The following is a 14,980-nucleotide window of genomic DNA, read 5'->3' as shown; positions in this document are numbered from 1 at the left end:
AGAGTGCATAAGAAGGAGTAGAAAAATGAACAGACTATCAAAATCCATAGTCAGGCAACTTACTCTAATGCTGGCTGGGTTGCTCTCAATTAAAATCAATACACTCATGCAGAAATTAATATCTGGAATTTTATATTAAATTACTGGTGTGCAGCTGAACATTCAACCATTCATCTTTAATGGGTAGAAATATGTAAATGAATGAAGCGGGCAGCATTCTTTATTCTGAGAGTGATTCAATTACTGGAATGCTACAAAATATATACATTTTTTAAACTTATTAGCTTTGAAGATGCTTTTCTTAATAGACTGCAAAGCTGGAGGTCTTTACTATTTATTTCTGGTTCTGAGATTCTCTCTCCTCTTACAGCAATCACTTATCAGTTTCAGTTGCGCATCATACATGTTTGGTGTGCTAAAATACAAATCTTTCAAGTAAAGCGCTCATCATACTCTCTGAAGCAATGCGGTTCCAGCAGTCTAAGTGTGGAAAGAAGTTATAAAACTCAGCAGTCCTGTGAACTGGCTAGAAATATAATGAAATTCCCAAGGCTGTTTAAGTGATCTTCTGAAAGCCAGTGTAAGTAATAAAAACATGAAGCTTCATCCCACTTTTAGCAAATACTTAGACACATAAATGTACCAACGGCCAAGTCCAAAGTCAAAAACGCTTTTTAGTGTCAGACTTATCAAAGGTTCATTTAGGATATTAATAGCCCATCAAGAATTTAAGACAAATTTCTGAGATAGTGAGTCGATACTTGCATATGTTGATAATAATACGCCTTGTATAAAAAAGCATTCCATTGCTCACTCAACTCAAACATTTCAGCCACCCTTAAAAAATCTATGATAGCACAATACTTGAATTTGCAGCATTTGTGTTGTGTTGCTTCTGAGTCAACTGACATACACTGCAAATCATAAATCCTAGAAACTTTTTTTTAGTCTTAACAAAGTCAACACTTTAGAGTAATCCTTTCAGCTTCAGATTCAAAACTTTTTGATCATCCACTGTAAAATAAAAATGTAACTCACAAAAAAAAAAATCAGAGAAACAGCAACACTCACAAATTCCTTACAAGCTCAATGAGCTACTGCTAGTCATTCTTTCTGACTGCAGAATAATTCCAGAGGGAGAGCCCAGCATCAGTTATGTTAGGGTGGCCCTGCCTCCCAGGGCTCCACATACAAAGTGCAAGGAATGGATGACCATTTAAAGAGACAGAGTACAAATAAAATAATAAGAAAACCTAACAAAGATGATATAAGAATGTGACAAATAATATTTCAAAAGTAATTAAAATAATAATAAATAAAACAGGGCGGCACGTTGGTGCAGTGGTAGCGCTGCTGCCTCGCAGTAAGGAGACCTGGATTCACTTCCCACATCCTCCCTGCATGGAGTTTGCATGTTCTCCCCGTGTCTGCGTGGGTTTCCTCCGGGTGCTCCGGTTTCCTCCCACAGTCCAAAGACATGCAGGTTAGGTGCATTGGCGATTCTAAATTGTCTCTAGTGTGTGCTTGGTGTGTGTGTGTGTGCATGCCTTGTGGTGGGCTGGCGCCCTGCCCGGGGTTTGTTTCCTGCCTTGCACCCTGTGTTAGCTGGAATTGGCTCCAGCAGACCCCCATGACCCTGGAGTTAGGATATAGTGGGTTGGATAATGGATGGATGGGTGGATAAATAAAACAGCAAATAAATGCAAGTTAAGGAAAAACCCCCATTTGTAGTGCAACATTAAGAAAGCACAAAATTAGAGGTCAAGAAAATGGCAAAGTCTTTCCTAAGGACTGCCTGTCAAATATTTCTAAGGAACAGAATACAATTTATTACATTCTTCCCTGTCATGAATTCCTGAACATTTTGGCAGTAGTTGACTAATGATTGACATAATCACACTAGGATTCTAAACTTAACCAACATCATTTCTCCAGCAGTGGGGTCCTCCTTGGACTTCACCCATAAAGTGTTTGGCGTATGGTATCATGAAACCATGACTCCAGATTGTTCTAGTTCTGCCTTTAGGTCTTTGGATGTTTTACGTGGTGTTTTTTTCCACAGATAGCACCAACCTTCGAAGATTTCTCTCACCAATTTTTCTCTTTTCCATGCTTAGCAGACTTCTTAATAATGTTGTGCACTGTTGAAAAAAGGATACCAAGGTCTTTGGAGATGGCCTTATACCCTTGAGCAGCCTTGTGTTTGATGATAATAGCATTTCTAATTTAATGATTGTGAAAAAGGAACAGGGAATAAAATGAGGCTTTTTAAAGCACTAAAGTCATCATTCATTGGCGATTTCAAGTCATGTGGGCACTGACAATTTATCGCAGATGAGTCTAATTTCCAATTTATTCCAGATGGGTCACATGTAATAATTTTTTTCACATTGATTTAAATTGTACTAACACCAGTGTCATGGCTATATTTTGATTCTTCTAGTTTTTTTTTTTCCTTCTACTGTTTGTTAAAATTGTTGTTTAATAATTTGCTGTTCTGTAACAAATATGAGTGTCTGTAGACCATAGCTGTTTCACTAGATTATTTTTTTTCCCAGGAGATATTCTACATGTTGTACTTAAAATTCATGGGTCCCAATAATGGTGACCAGGACTGCATATATATATATATATATATATATATATATATATATATATATATATATATATATATATATATATATATATATATATATATATATATAAACTATATCATAATCCACTGTGTTCCCAGTTTTGGTTGGGGTAATTTTTATTTTAATATGAAAATGAAAAGAATATAACAATGAACTTTATCAATGTATGAAGCCACTAGTAGTCAAGGGTCTTAAGATTCGATGGTATGTCTTAATTAATGTACAATCATTTAATTCTAAGCTCTTCTGTATGTACACTCTAAAATATTTGGATTGTAATTAAGATAATTGAACGTTTGACAAATTCAATTACACTATTCTATTTAATTAATAGCATTAGGACATGCAAATTAAGCTTCATTAGCATAACACTATAGGACCCCAGAATGCTCCAGTTTCCACCTGATCTCATTACTGTTGGACATACTGCCTTTAAAAGATTGCAAAAAAAAAAATAAAAAAGCTTTCATAATTTATCCAAGGATCATTTGCATAACCAGAGAAACCCAGAATAGGTCGGCTTTTGCAGCAGGTTACCAATTAATTTTTCTCGGAACTGGACTACAGCCGTGCATCTCTTCAAAACAAGGCATTGTTTTCTAACTGTGATGCCCTGTGTGGCTGATTAATATCCTGACCTTTCATTCTGCACATTTTAACAGTTAATTCTTTCCAGCAGGCACATAACCAGCATACGAGTATAATAATTATCTTGTCTATTATCATTTAGACCTTACAACCCATAAAATGTGAATGTATTCCATCCTTCTATACTTACATCAGTTTCTAACATGATCTATTCAGTCTTTCCCACAATTTCAGCTTTAATCATACAGAATATAAAATGTGCCATTCAATAAAGTATAGTTTAAATACAAAAGTGGGTGCGTCTCCAGGCATGTTCTGAATTCTTCTACAAGCCACCTAAGGCAATTTCAATAAAACTGAATCAGTCCTCCATTTAGGCACAAATCAGTCACAGCTAAAATGTGTGAGCTCTGCTGCTTTTCTTGCCTTTAATCTTTTTTAAACTTTTACACATTTGGTCCTTTTGAACATTATATGGTGCACCCCAAACCCAGTTGCTGGTTAAATAATCAAATGTTAAAAAAAGAACACAATACCACAGAACAAAATACAGAAATTAATTTAACACTGTCTAACTGCATGCTTCATGAATTAAAAATTAATACAAACAGTTTGTAATTTATGGGTTGATAAAAAAGCTTAGTTACTGTGAAGAATTAATAACATGTCTAATTAAAGCTGGACTCCAAAAAAGAGAAGAAAAGAAGAAATTGGATGGGACGAAAACCTGCAGCTACAGCAGTGCCCAAAGACTAAACTTGGAAACAACTGTACCATTACCTTCCTCATTATAATATAAAGTCATTAATTGAACCAATTTAGGGTCATAGAGTGCTGGAGCCCACCCTAGCAGCACTGGACACAAGGTAAGAAACAGCAGTGGATTGCAGGGCACACTCATGCACATACACTCACACTCAAATGGGGCTAGTTTGGAATTTACAGATAATCCTAACCCTCACAGAGTACCAGAGGAAAACCCACAGACACACAGGGAGAATGTGCTTACTCCACACACACAACATTCAAGTGAGGAATTCAACCATGGATGCTGAATCTATGCAGTTTCATTTTGGGCTAAACAATATTAACAGAGTGTACCCTCTAAAGTCTTGATTTTGACAGTTTGGGATCAATTAACAAAATGACAAAACAGTTATTTCTGCTATTAATCAACTTTATTTAGGATTGCTACTTTCAATCCCATGCTAATGATGAATTCCCCTAGAGGTATAATCACAACAGTGGAAACATTCTCACTTTGTGAACATGTACCAGGATCACTCCCCCTCATAGGTCACAGTCAAGAGATTAGCTGCAGAATCCTGCTTTTGAAGATGGCTACTACATCAATGGTTGAAGTAAATGTTGCTATCATGCAGAAATTATAATGGAGATTCAGAAAAGTAGTAGTGTGTGAGACAACAGACAATATGGGGGATAGTTATGAATCAGCTGGAGCCATTCTTAACGAACGATTACACACGAGGAAGAGCAAGGCCTGTGTATGTTAAGTTCACAGGACTCACTACTGAAATAAAGCATCATTGTATCCAATGTTCCAAGAATAATCTGGAGCTAATAAACTAGGACTCAGAGAAATGTAAGAAGTGAATGTAAGTGAGAGTCGGATATATCACTATCATCCAAACAACAACAGAAACAATGGAAGCTTGGTGATTATCCAACACTAGAAGGAATTCAGATTCTAAACTAACCTTGGCAAGATCAGATATGCAATTTTACATGATTTTGAGGCTGTAGTTCATTTTGATTACAAGCCCTCAAAAGGCCCAGATAACTTGTATAAGCAGTGCCATGCTGGTTTAGGGAAAGTGAAGAAGAAACCTTTCAACTGTCCTCTTTCTATTCCTGCTCATACTGCACAAATTGCAAAGACTACGCTGTAAAACTGCAAATGCAAAAAGACCTCAAACCCACCACATTTTCCAGACCAGCTTTGTGAACTTCACAAATGGTGTGTTATTGTTGATGGAGATTTGGTTAAAAAATACTTTACGAATAGGTCAGGGTTACTCAAGGAGTTGTTGGAATCTGGAACAAACTAGCGGAGACATGTAGTGGAAGCAGAAAACCTTGACAACCTTTACGAAATATTTGAATGAGATATGGAGACAGCTTACCTATCAGCTAAACAAAAAAGCCTGATGGACTGAATGCTCTCCTCTCATTTCTCTAATTTCCTAAGTTCTTCTGTTCTAGGTTCAAATGTTTTTGATCACCCCTTATAGTTTAGAGCTGTTTACCTGCTGAGAGCTAGATGCTAACATTTGGCAATCTCCTTAGAACTTTGAGCCTACTTTCTGTGTCTTTTTGTTTCCTCTGATAATAATAGTACATTTTATATATATAGCACCTTTCCCATTCTCAAGGATGGAATCAAGAATCCACTCCTCTACTGCGTTCGTGTCAGAAGGGGTGCACACCTTTGGAAGAGAATGGGCAGAGTATGCATTCTGTGGAGTAGTGTAGAAAATTGACATTTTTCATTATTTTTGTTTTCTATCAGCACTTCTTCAAATCAAATAGTAATCATTATTAAGTTTTATTATGTTTTAATTAATGATTATTTATGTCCCATGCAGAGGTGGTTTACTCCCAACAAACCCTGATGAAACTCGAAAACATGGAAAAAGAAGATTCAGAAAAGTGGATAGATGGATGGATGGACTTTTATTTGTGTTTTGATGTGATAAAGACCCCTAGAAAACAGGTGTTCCAAAGTGGGCTTTGTTGTGGGAGTTTTAACCTTTCATAACATTACTGCATTTTATAGAACTCCTGTGTAATTTAGGAACACAAACTTGCATTCTTATGAATGAATTAGTCCAATTATGATTATGACAGCATGAAATAACTGTGTCCTTTGGGCATTCTGTCACATTTGTAATAAATCGTGATTGTTCTGACTAGGAAAATCGCATTTCAGATTTGTCTGATAGCATGTGAATACAACATGACTGTATACCTTGAACCACTTCATTTCATTATGAGGTGAAAGAGATGGGTTCTAAGGTTATTTTCTAGCAAACAAACATTAATTAGGTCACTTTGAAATAAATGACCTGTGAAAGGCAGAAGAGCACAATGTATGTTTCGATAGAATAAAAGGAGGGCTGTTACGCTGGCATGGGTTTGTCACACAAAGTCAGATTCAATATGTTAAGCTAAAGTTTTTTTACTAACCCTAATTACTTAAATTCTTGCTGTCACAGTTTTATTTGAGTTCCAATATTCTGACATGAAACAACGCGTGCCACCATCTTTTATACTGGCAGTATGGTGAAATTTTATGTTGTAACTCCGCTAGCCCAAAAGGCAAGAAACTGCATCCTTCCCAGCATGATCATGGCAGTGCCCATAAAAGTATCATATAAAATGATTTTAAAAATTATGAATAAACTGACAACAGTTAAGGATCAAAATGTGAAACCGAGTAAGTCAGGATGTTCTGAAAGGATTTATTAAATGCTAATGATAGTAACTGCAATATGAATAAAGGAAAAAAATGAATATCACAAATTAGAAGCTAATATGATCCAAACAATGGAAACTCCTAATAGCCAGTATTAAGCATTTAGAACACGAGTCAAGGTTAGAGACACCAGATGAGCAAAATAACAATTCTGGCAAATGTCAAAAATGACAAAATCAGAAAAATGACATAAGCTCAGGAGGAACATACAACATTATTACCAAGAAAGCAGGCAATTCTTTGAGAAGAAAATAAAATGGAGAATTGTTCAACAATGACGAGGCATTCCCAAATGACTCTTGCAGTCTCCTCCGAGTGTCCTTTAGGCTTGCAATAATAAGTGACTAGGACAGGACTGCCAAGAGTGGCCTGCGGGGAGTTTTTTTCTGCTTCTGCTTCAAGGCAGGTTAAACAGGCCACATCTTCCAAGGTAAAGAGAGTAGGAAGGTAAAATCATGCATATGCACGAGTGTTCAGTTCTCACATAGTAATTTATTTTTAGCTTCTTTTTTATTTTAACTTTAGTTAGACTCGGTGTGATTAATGTGATATTGTTTGCTGCTTCACGTGTGAATCTTGAAATCTACAAGTAAGGATTGTTAGCATAGGCATCTTTATATATTCTGGGGAGTTCTGGGAGCTTCCACCATAAATAATATATATGTATTACAGTTTAAAGGTATGCTCATTCATGGTGAATATCATGGCAGCTATTCATCCATCCATCCGTGGTGCGTTTTAAGCATCAGTGATTAATCTGTCCTGTAATTCACATGAGCCATCACAGCTTGCTGTGCTCCTCACAGATGCATTCCAATTTGTAACACAGCATGAGAGATGGGCCCTGCTTTTCTTCTAGGCAGAGAGGGGCTCCCACAGGAGGGTGCCCTGAATTTTTACACCATGAAGCCATAGCAGTAGTAGCAGCACTGCAACAGTGTTGGCCAAATTATTTTAATATTTAGCTTTTCTGCAGTTTTTGTCGATTCAAAGCTAAAAATTACCAATATGGTGCATTATAAATGACATGCAATTCTTCGTATTTGTAGTTACTTATGTAGAACACAAACCAAATAGGTTTTCAACATATATTTAGAAAGTTTTATGGGAAATTAAGGTTTTGTTTCCTTGACACCCTAAATGTCATCCAAAATGTCAGTATTTTGTCCAGCCTCCACGTGCTTTAATCACTGCCTGTATTCTGTTAGGCATGCCTGCAATCATGTCCTCTGCACACTTTTTAATGTCCTTGTCGTGAAACCATACATGTAGAAGGCGTTCAATAAGATGTTGCTTGGTTGTGATCCTGCATTCATGCATCTTATCTTTCAGCATCTTCCACACATTCTCTATGGGATTCATGTCCACACTGTTTCCAGGCCAGTTGAGTAATTGGAGTTGTTTTTCTGCCAGGTACTTCTTAACCTTTTTGGATGTGTGGCAAGGGGCATTATCTTGCTGGAAAATGACATCCTGATGAGATCCTTGAGTCCAGTCCCTTAACTGAGGAAGGAGCCGTGTTTCCAGGACTTGGATGTATTGATCCTGGCGCATCGTTCCTTCCACAATGTGCAGACGACTCACGCCGTGAACACTGATGGCACCCCAAACCATCACAGAAAGTGGGTGCTTAACTGTCTGTTTAATACAATCTGGGCGGAATTCCTCACCAGGACGTCGGCGCACAAATTGAGCACGGTCCTCAAGGACATGCATCAAACTCTCATCCAAAAAAACAACCTGTTTAAAAAAAATTCAATGTGTGTTCAGTTATTTATTTAGTTAATTAGATTTTAGATAATTGTCACAAAATTATTGAAAATATTCCAGATGTGTTCTGAAGCAATTCTTACCTTTGACCAGTCTTGTGAAGTCCAGTCAGAATACTTTTTCGTCCAGTCCAACCTCTTCCTCTTCATTGTCGTCGTAAGAAGAGGTTTTTTCAAGGGCCGACATGCCTTCAAACCGGCTGTAAAAAGCCGGCGACGCACTGTCCTTGAACTGGCTGCAACTCCATGCTCCTGCCACATCTGTTTCAGTTGCTTTGAGGAGGCTTTCCTGTGATGGAGACAGATGTTGACCAGCCTCCGGTCATCTCTGGATGTTGATAGGCGTTTCCTGCCGCACGAACCTTCACGTTTTGGAGAGAATCCTTGGTTGCCTTTCAACTTCCTTCGACAAATACTGACAAATGCTTGAGAAACACCAAGTTTCTTAGCAATTTCCACCTGGGTCATAGTCGTTTCTTTCAGCAAAACTCTTACCTGGCCTTTTTTTCGTGGGCTGATGTCGCTTTTCTTACCCATTCTCGCTTTCGTACAAGTTCCAGAGAAGATTCGCGTCAAACTTCCGCAAAACCTAAATTTGTGTGTTAGAATTTGTTTGCGTGTGCAGGCTTATTTATATATAAGCTCAAACCGTTTTAAAAGGTATGCAGAAATAGCGAAAATGTCATGTAAAATTGTCTTCAAAACACAGAAATAGGCCAGATTTTAATGCCTTTGTGTCACCCCACAAAAAAATTATTTTCAGACAAAGCCATGCAAAAACCATACAAAAACAATTCTTAATCATATTAATATCCATTTGCAACACAATCTGAGTGATAATAGTGAAAATACTAGCAATATCATTTGATTCAGACAGAAAATTACAACAAACTTCTCAAAAAGATCAAATATTATAATAATTTGGCCAACACTGTATGTGGTTGGGTTTTGCATCCAGTTTGGGTAGCTACTGAGCATAATTGTGAGATATACCTGACTACAATGGACTATTGTGGAAACTTGTGTGACTTAATTGTAGCTGCTGTGCATTAAGAAATATCCTTTAAAAGTTAAATTCAATTATTTGTGTAAGTCTTGTCCTAAGTATGAGATACAAGCTGCTCCAGACTCAGCACTGCCCTCACTCAGACCAGCACAGCGGAAGCACTACAATAGCTTGGCAAAAGATGGTGGAATTTAAAGACCAGGGGCCTCATGTATAACGCCGTGCGTAGAACTCACACTATAACATGGCGTAAGCACAAAAGCGGGATTGTGCGTACGCACAGAAAAATCCAGATGCAGGAATCTGTGCGCACGCATACTTTCACGTTCTTCCACTACATAAATCCCGATCAGCGTGAAAAGTAACGCACGTGCACGCGCCTTCTGTCCCGCCCCAACTCCTCCCAGAATTACGCCTCTTTGAATATGCAAATCAATATAAATAGCCTTCTGTGAAAAGACAAAGGGAAAAAGCACAGGGGAAAATATAAGAATTTCAGCGAATACCAAGTGGAGGCAAAGGAAAAACGTACTATTTGTTGGTTTAAACAGTGGTATAATCAACAAAAGGAAGCTGATCGAGTGACAGAGTGTCGGAGAAACTCGAAGGCTCAACTTCACAAAGTCGCACAGTGCCCGAAATAAAAAAGAAATCACATATCAAAGTCGCCGTGAAAAAGCGAGTCGTAGCCCACCGTCTGAGTGTCATATGAAAGCTTATTAGGGTACAGACAAAAAAAAGGCACACAGTAGGGAAAAAAGCACGAAATGTCAACTTTAATCTCGAAATTTCCACTTTAATCACGTAGTTTATTTTACCATTAAAGTAGAACATCATAAACTTAATCTTAAAATCGTTTATTTTACTAGTTTCTCAAGTAGCATGTTAAATGCTTTTTTCTGTGTTTGATCTTCTATGTGCTCTATGTGTGTGAATCACTACGTGCTTCCGTTCTTTCTCTTTCTCCGACAGGGCACAGAATGCATTACATTCGACATATTACAGCTCTCTGAATAATTAAAATACTGAGATGTATACGTGATATCATTTTCATGATGATAGGAATGAAAGCATGTTATTAAACATGGGAACACGGTGACGCAGTGATTGTTCATATCTCACGCAAGAGGCTTGCTGCACCATGTGCGACCTTCGATGAAATAACTTATTACAGAAGTACTGTCTCTTTCAAACCTCCAATTCCTGTCCATACTTTTCTTTCTCCAATCGCCACACAATCAGCTCTGTAATAGACGTTAAGACATTTGTAAGCTTAGAACGCCGATTCTTCAAAACTTTTAAGGAACATTGAAATATCTTCGTAGTACATGTTTAATTATTCTATTCGTCTATCCTTCCAGTGTCGCGTCAGCACCAGCAAGAATACAGCGCAAGGCAGGAGCTATCCTTGAACCAGCTATACAGATTATTTAAATGAAGTTAAAGTTTTATCTGTATACTGTAAGCAACATATTTTGCTGCATTTCATCTTAAAAATGATATTGTCATCATACGCGCTTTATAAAGTAGCGCAGGTTGTGCAATATTATAACTGTAGTGCAAGTTTACAGATAGGTGATTGAGTGCGTTTATAGTTCTTGGGATGAAACTGTTTCTGAAACGCAAGGTCCGTACAGGAAAGGCTTTGACGCTTTTTGCCGTGGTTGAGGTAGTGTGTACTTGAAACTGTATACTGATAATTCTCTTTCCGATCATCTGCTGCTGTGATTCACACTCAGATACAGTGATATAAATACTTCGAGTGGTGCAGTGAGAGTAATATGGAAAAAGATGATCCGCAGTGGCAACCCTTAACGGGAACAGCAAAAAGAAGAAGATGACGCAGTGAGCGTAACAACGCTAAAGCAGTTATGGTATTTGGAATACTATGGCTATTCCCTGGCCCATTATATTGCAGCAGGTTAATTACAATCAGATGCATTACACTAATAAACAATATGCAGTTAATTTCAGTGTATTTATAAAGCCGCGTCAGGAATGTGGAGCTAAGAAAGAAAGGATGAGCACACAGGAACAGTAGTTTGATCATTCTGTGGACCATTATATTGTTACAGGTTAATTACAATCAGATGCATTAAATTTATGAACGATATGCGGTTAATTTCAGTGTATTTGACAAAGCCGCCGCCGTGGATGTGGATCTAAGAAAGAGTAACCACATAGGAAGAGTAGCACTGCTTTGACGCTGGGTGCCGCCAGTCTGCAAAACCGAGCGGAGAAATTGCGTACGCCAAGGTATGAGTTACCGTGGAAATGTGCGTGGCTTTACGGCAAGTTTAGGTTTTATACATCGCGATTTGAGCGTGGAAAGGTTCGTACGCAACATTTCTGTGCGTACGCACCGTTTATACATGAGGCCCCAGGAAGGTAGAAAGAACCAGAACAAACAAAGACTTTAATTCTATTATGAACAATGTAAAATATTTAAAAAGTTGAGCTCCACTGTCTTATGTTGGTTCCATATGCAGGAGGCTTTTGGTTTGACATGAACTCAGCTCTATATTTTAGAACACCACCAGCAACAAAATCACTAATGTTGAGGTTTGTGTGGGACTGGAAATGGATAAGGGGGGAACTGTTTAAATTCTACTGACTCTGGTGATCTTTTGATATACAGTAACACCTGGGGTCAGGACTGTGGCCATGACAGATAAGAGAAAAGACAGATAACAGAACAGCTACTTTAAAATTGATATTCTGTAGATTAGCTTAGTGAATAGTCCTATTTATTTAAAAAACAAAACTATATTAACAAAATATAATATCGTATTAACAAAATCAATGTAATATTGCAAAAACCAGCATAATAAAAAAACACAACTCTGAGTTACTGGAGTTTTACTTGGAGTCTTTGTTCTGTAACAAACAGTGCTCTGTCTCATACTCCATTAGCCGGATTATGCAGCACATTCTTGCTTAGTGTCTCCTGACTCCCGACTCAAAACTTCCCTTTCACCGCACCTTCCTTTTCCTCCTGACACTCATCTCCTGAGAGGTGTGCCCACCCCCTATAGAACAGGAGCCCTTTACTCAGTCCCATCACTTACAGCATTCATTCCACCCTGCATCACCTGCTGCCTGCACGTTACAATATACTAACAAAACATAGTAGAATTTAAAACGAAAATTATAATACAGAAGAACATTAACATTAATGCAGAATAACATTAATACAGTGTAACTTGACCTTCAGTGTTTTCTATTTTCTACATGTTTTCAGTTTAGTTAGCATCATGCTTTATATTGTTCACTGTTGTTCTTCCTTGCTGCACTTTCGTCGTTTTGGAAATGTTTAACAATTTCAGTTTTTTATGATATTCCAACGTCACACACATACAGTAGATAGATAGATAGATAAATACTTCATTAATCCCCAAGGGGAAATTCACATACTCCAGCAGCAGCATACTGATAAAAAACAATATTAAAGTAAAGAGTGATAAAAATGCAAGTATAACAGACAGTAGCTTTGTATAACGTTAACGTTTACCACCCCGGGTGGAATTGAGGTGTCGCATAGTGTGGGGGAGGAATGATCTCCTCAGTCTGTCGGTGGAGCAGGACAGTGACAGCAGTCTGTCGCTGAAGCTGTTCCTCTGTCCGGAGTGATACTGTTCAGTGGATGCAGTGGATTCTTCATGATTGACAGGAGCCTGCTCAGTGCCCGTCCCTCTGCCACGCATGTCAAACTGTCCAGCTCCGTGCCTACAATAGAGCCTGCCTTCCTCACCAGTTTGTCCAGGTGTAAGGCGTCCCTCTTCTTTATGCTGCCTACCCAGCACACCACCACGTAGAAGAGGGCGCTCGCTTCAACCGTCTGACAGAACATCTGCAGCATCTTATTGCAGATGTTGAAGAACGCTAGCCTTCTAAGGAAGTATAGTCGGCTTTGTCCTTTCTTACACAGTGTATCAGTATTGGCAGTCCAGTCCAATTTATCCAAAAAGTCATTGAAGGTAGTAATGTCATTACTCACAAGCTATGAGATATGTTCTAACCTGATACAAGTGACTTACCTGCTCCTAATGGTTTTTTGACCTATGAAAAAAAATTAGGACTCAATGGATTTCAGTGTGGAGAAGTCATGTGAGCAGTTTCAGCATTTCAGTTCCTACTCATCTGTTAAGAAGAGACTCCCTGTTTATCGCTTTGCAAGCATGGCTGGTAAATGTTTTACAAAATTCCTAGTAGTAGTGCATTTTTTCACTTTTAACAGATCAGGAATAGTCTGATAATTATAAAATGCAAGCTAATCTGTTAATAGCAAGCTTATCAACATTTAGCCTACTGCAGAAACAGAGGTACAGTGAAATAATACACTATTCTAAATAGTGTCAAATTGTACAGGTACTGTGAATTTTGCCAAATGGTCTTGCCATTTATAGAGTTTTATAAAAAAAAAACAGAGTACCCTTTGTGAATAAATAAAATAATACAGTGTGTGCCTGCCTGTGATTGGCTACAAGTTCAACTGAGTCGCCTAGTGAGACAAGGAACTTGAGTTCCTGAGAGAGAGAGAGAGAGAGAGAGAGAGAGAGAGAGAGAGAGAGAGAGAGAGAGAGAGAGACAGACAGACAGACAGACAGACAGACAGACAGACAGACAGACAGACAGACAGACAGACAGACAGACAGACAGACAGATAGATAGATAGATAGATAGATAGATAGATAGATAGATAGATAGATAGATAGATAGATAGATAGATAGATAGATAGATAGATAGATAGATAGATAGATAGATAGATAGATAGATAGATAGATAGATAGATAGATAAACCTTAATACTGAAGTGGAAAACAGTTTCTTTTGAAAAGAAGTGTAAACTTTTCCACTTTAATTCAAGTCAGGACTCTGGCAGCAACGTTTTAAACTTGTAATCTGTTGTGCAGAGAGACAGCTGAAGAGAAGATTGCAGCAGTCCAGTTAGAAGTAATGAAGATGTGATGGGAGTATTTCAAGTGGTGTTCTGTCAACATTGATTTTACACAATGAAATAAAATCATTTCTTCATTTGAAAGTGGAAATGGAAGAGGAAAAAAATACCCCACATAAAAGGTAAATAAGATTTACTTGAAGCTAGCAATGGACTAATACAGTAGGTGGTGTATCAGCATGACCAAGAGGAAAGAACTCAAGCCTTTTTTTTTACTTTTAGTATCCAGAGTGATTTACAAGTAGGCCTTGCAGGTATAAACAACTGTGCACTAGGCACACACATTTTATGATCTTACTGTATGTCCATCTTTCCCGCATCAGCCCAGCTGAATGCCATTTGTACCCCCTGGGCACTCCTTAGTGGCTGTAGATCTCTGAAAGCTCTTGCTTGTCTTTGATTGCCTCGGAGGAAATGATAGACGACTGCTGTCAGCAAGCTGCCACTCACTGCTTTTCTCAGAACTGCTTCAAGGTAGTGTTTTTAGGGATGCACTGTGATAACGTTGCCTCACAAGCTACCACACAA

The sequence above is a fragment of the Erpetoichthys calabaricus genome, chromosome 4 (assembly GCF_900747795.2).
Source record: "Erpetoichthys calabaricus chromosome 4, fErpCal1.3, whole genome shotgun sequence".
NCBI lineage: Eukaryota > Metazoa > Chordata > Cladistia > Polypteriformes > Polypteridae > Erpetoichthys > Erpetoichthys calabaricus.
This window is presented reverse-complemented; position numbering follows the sequence as displayed.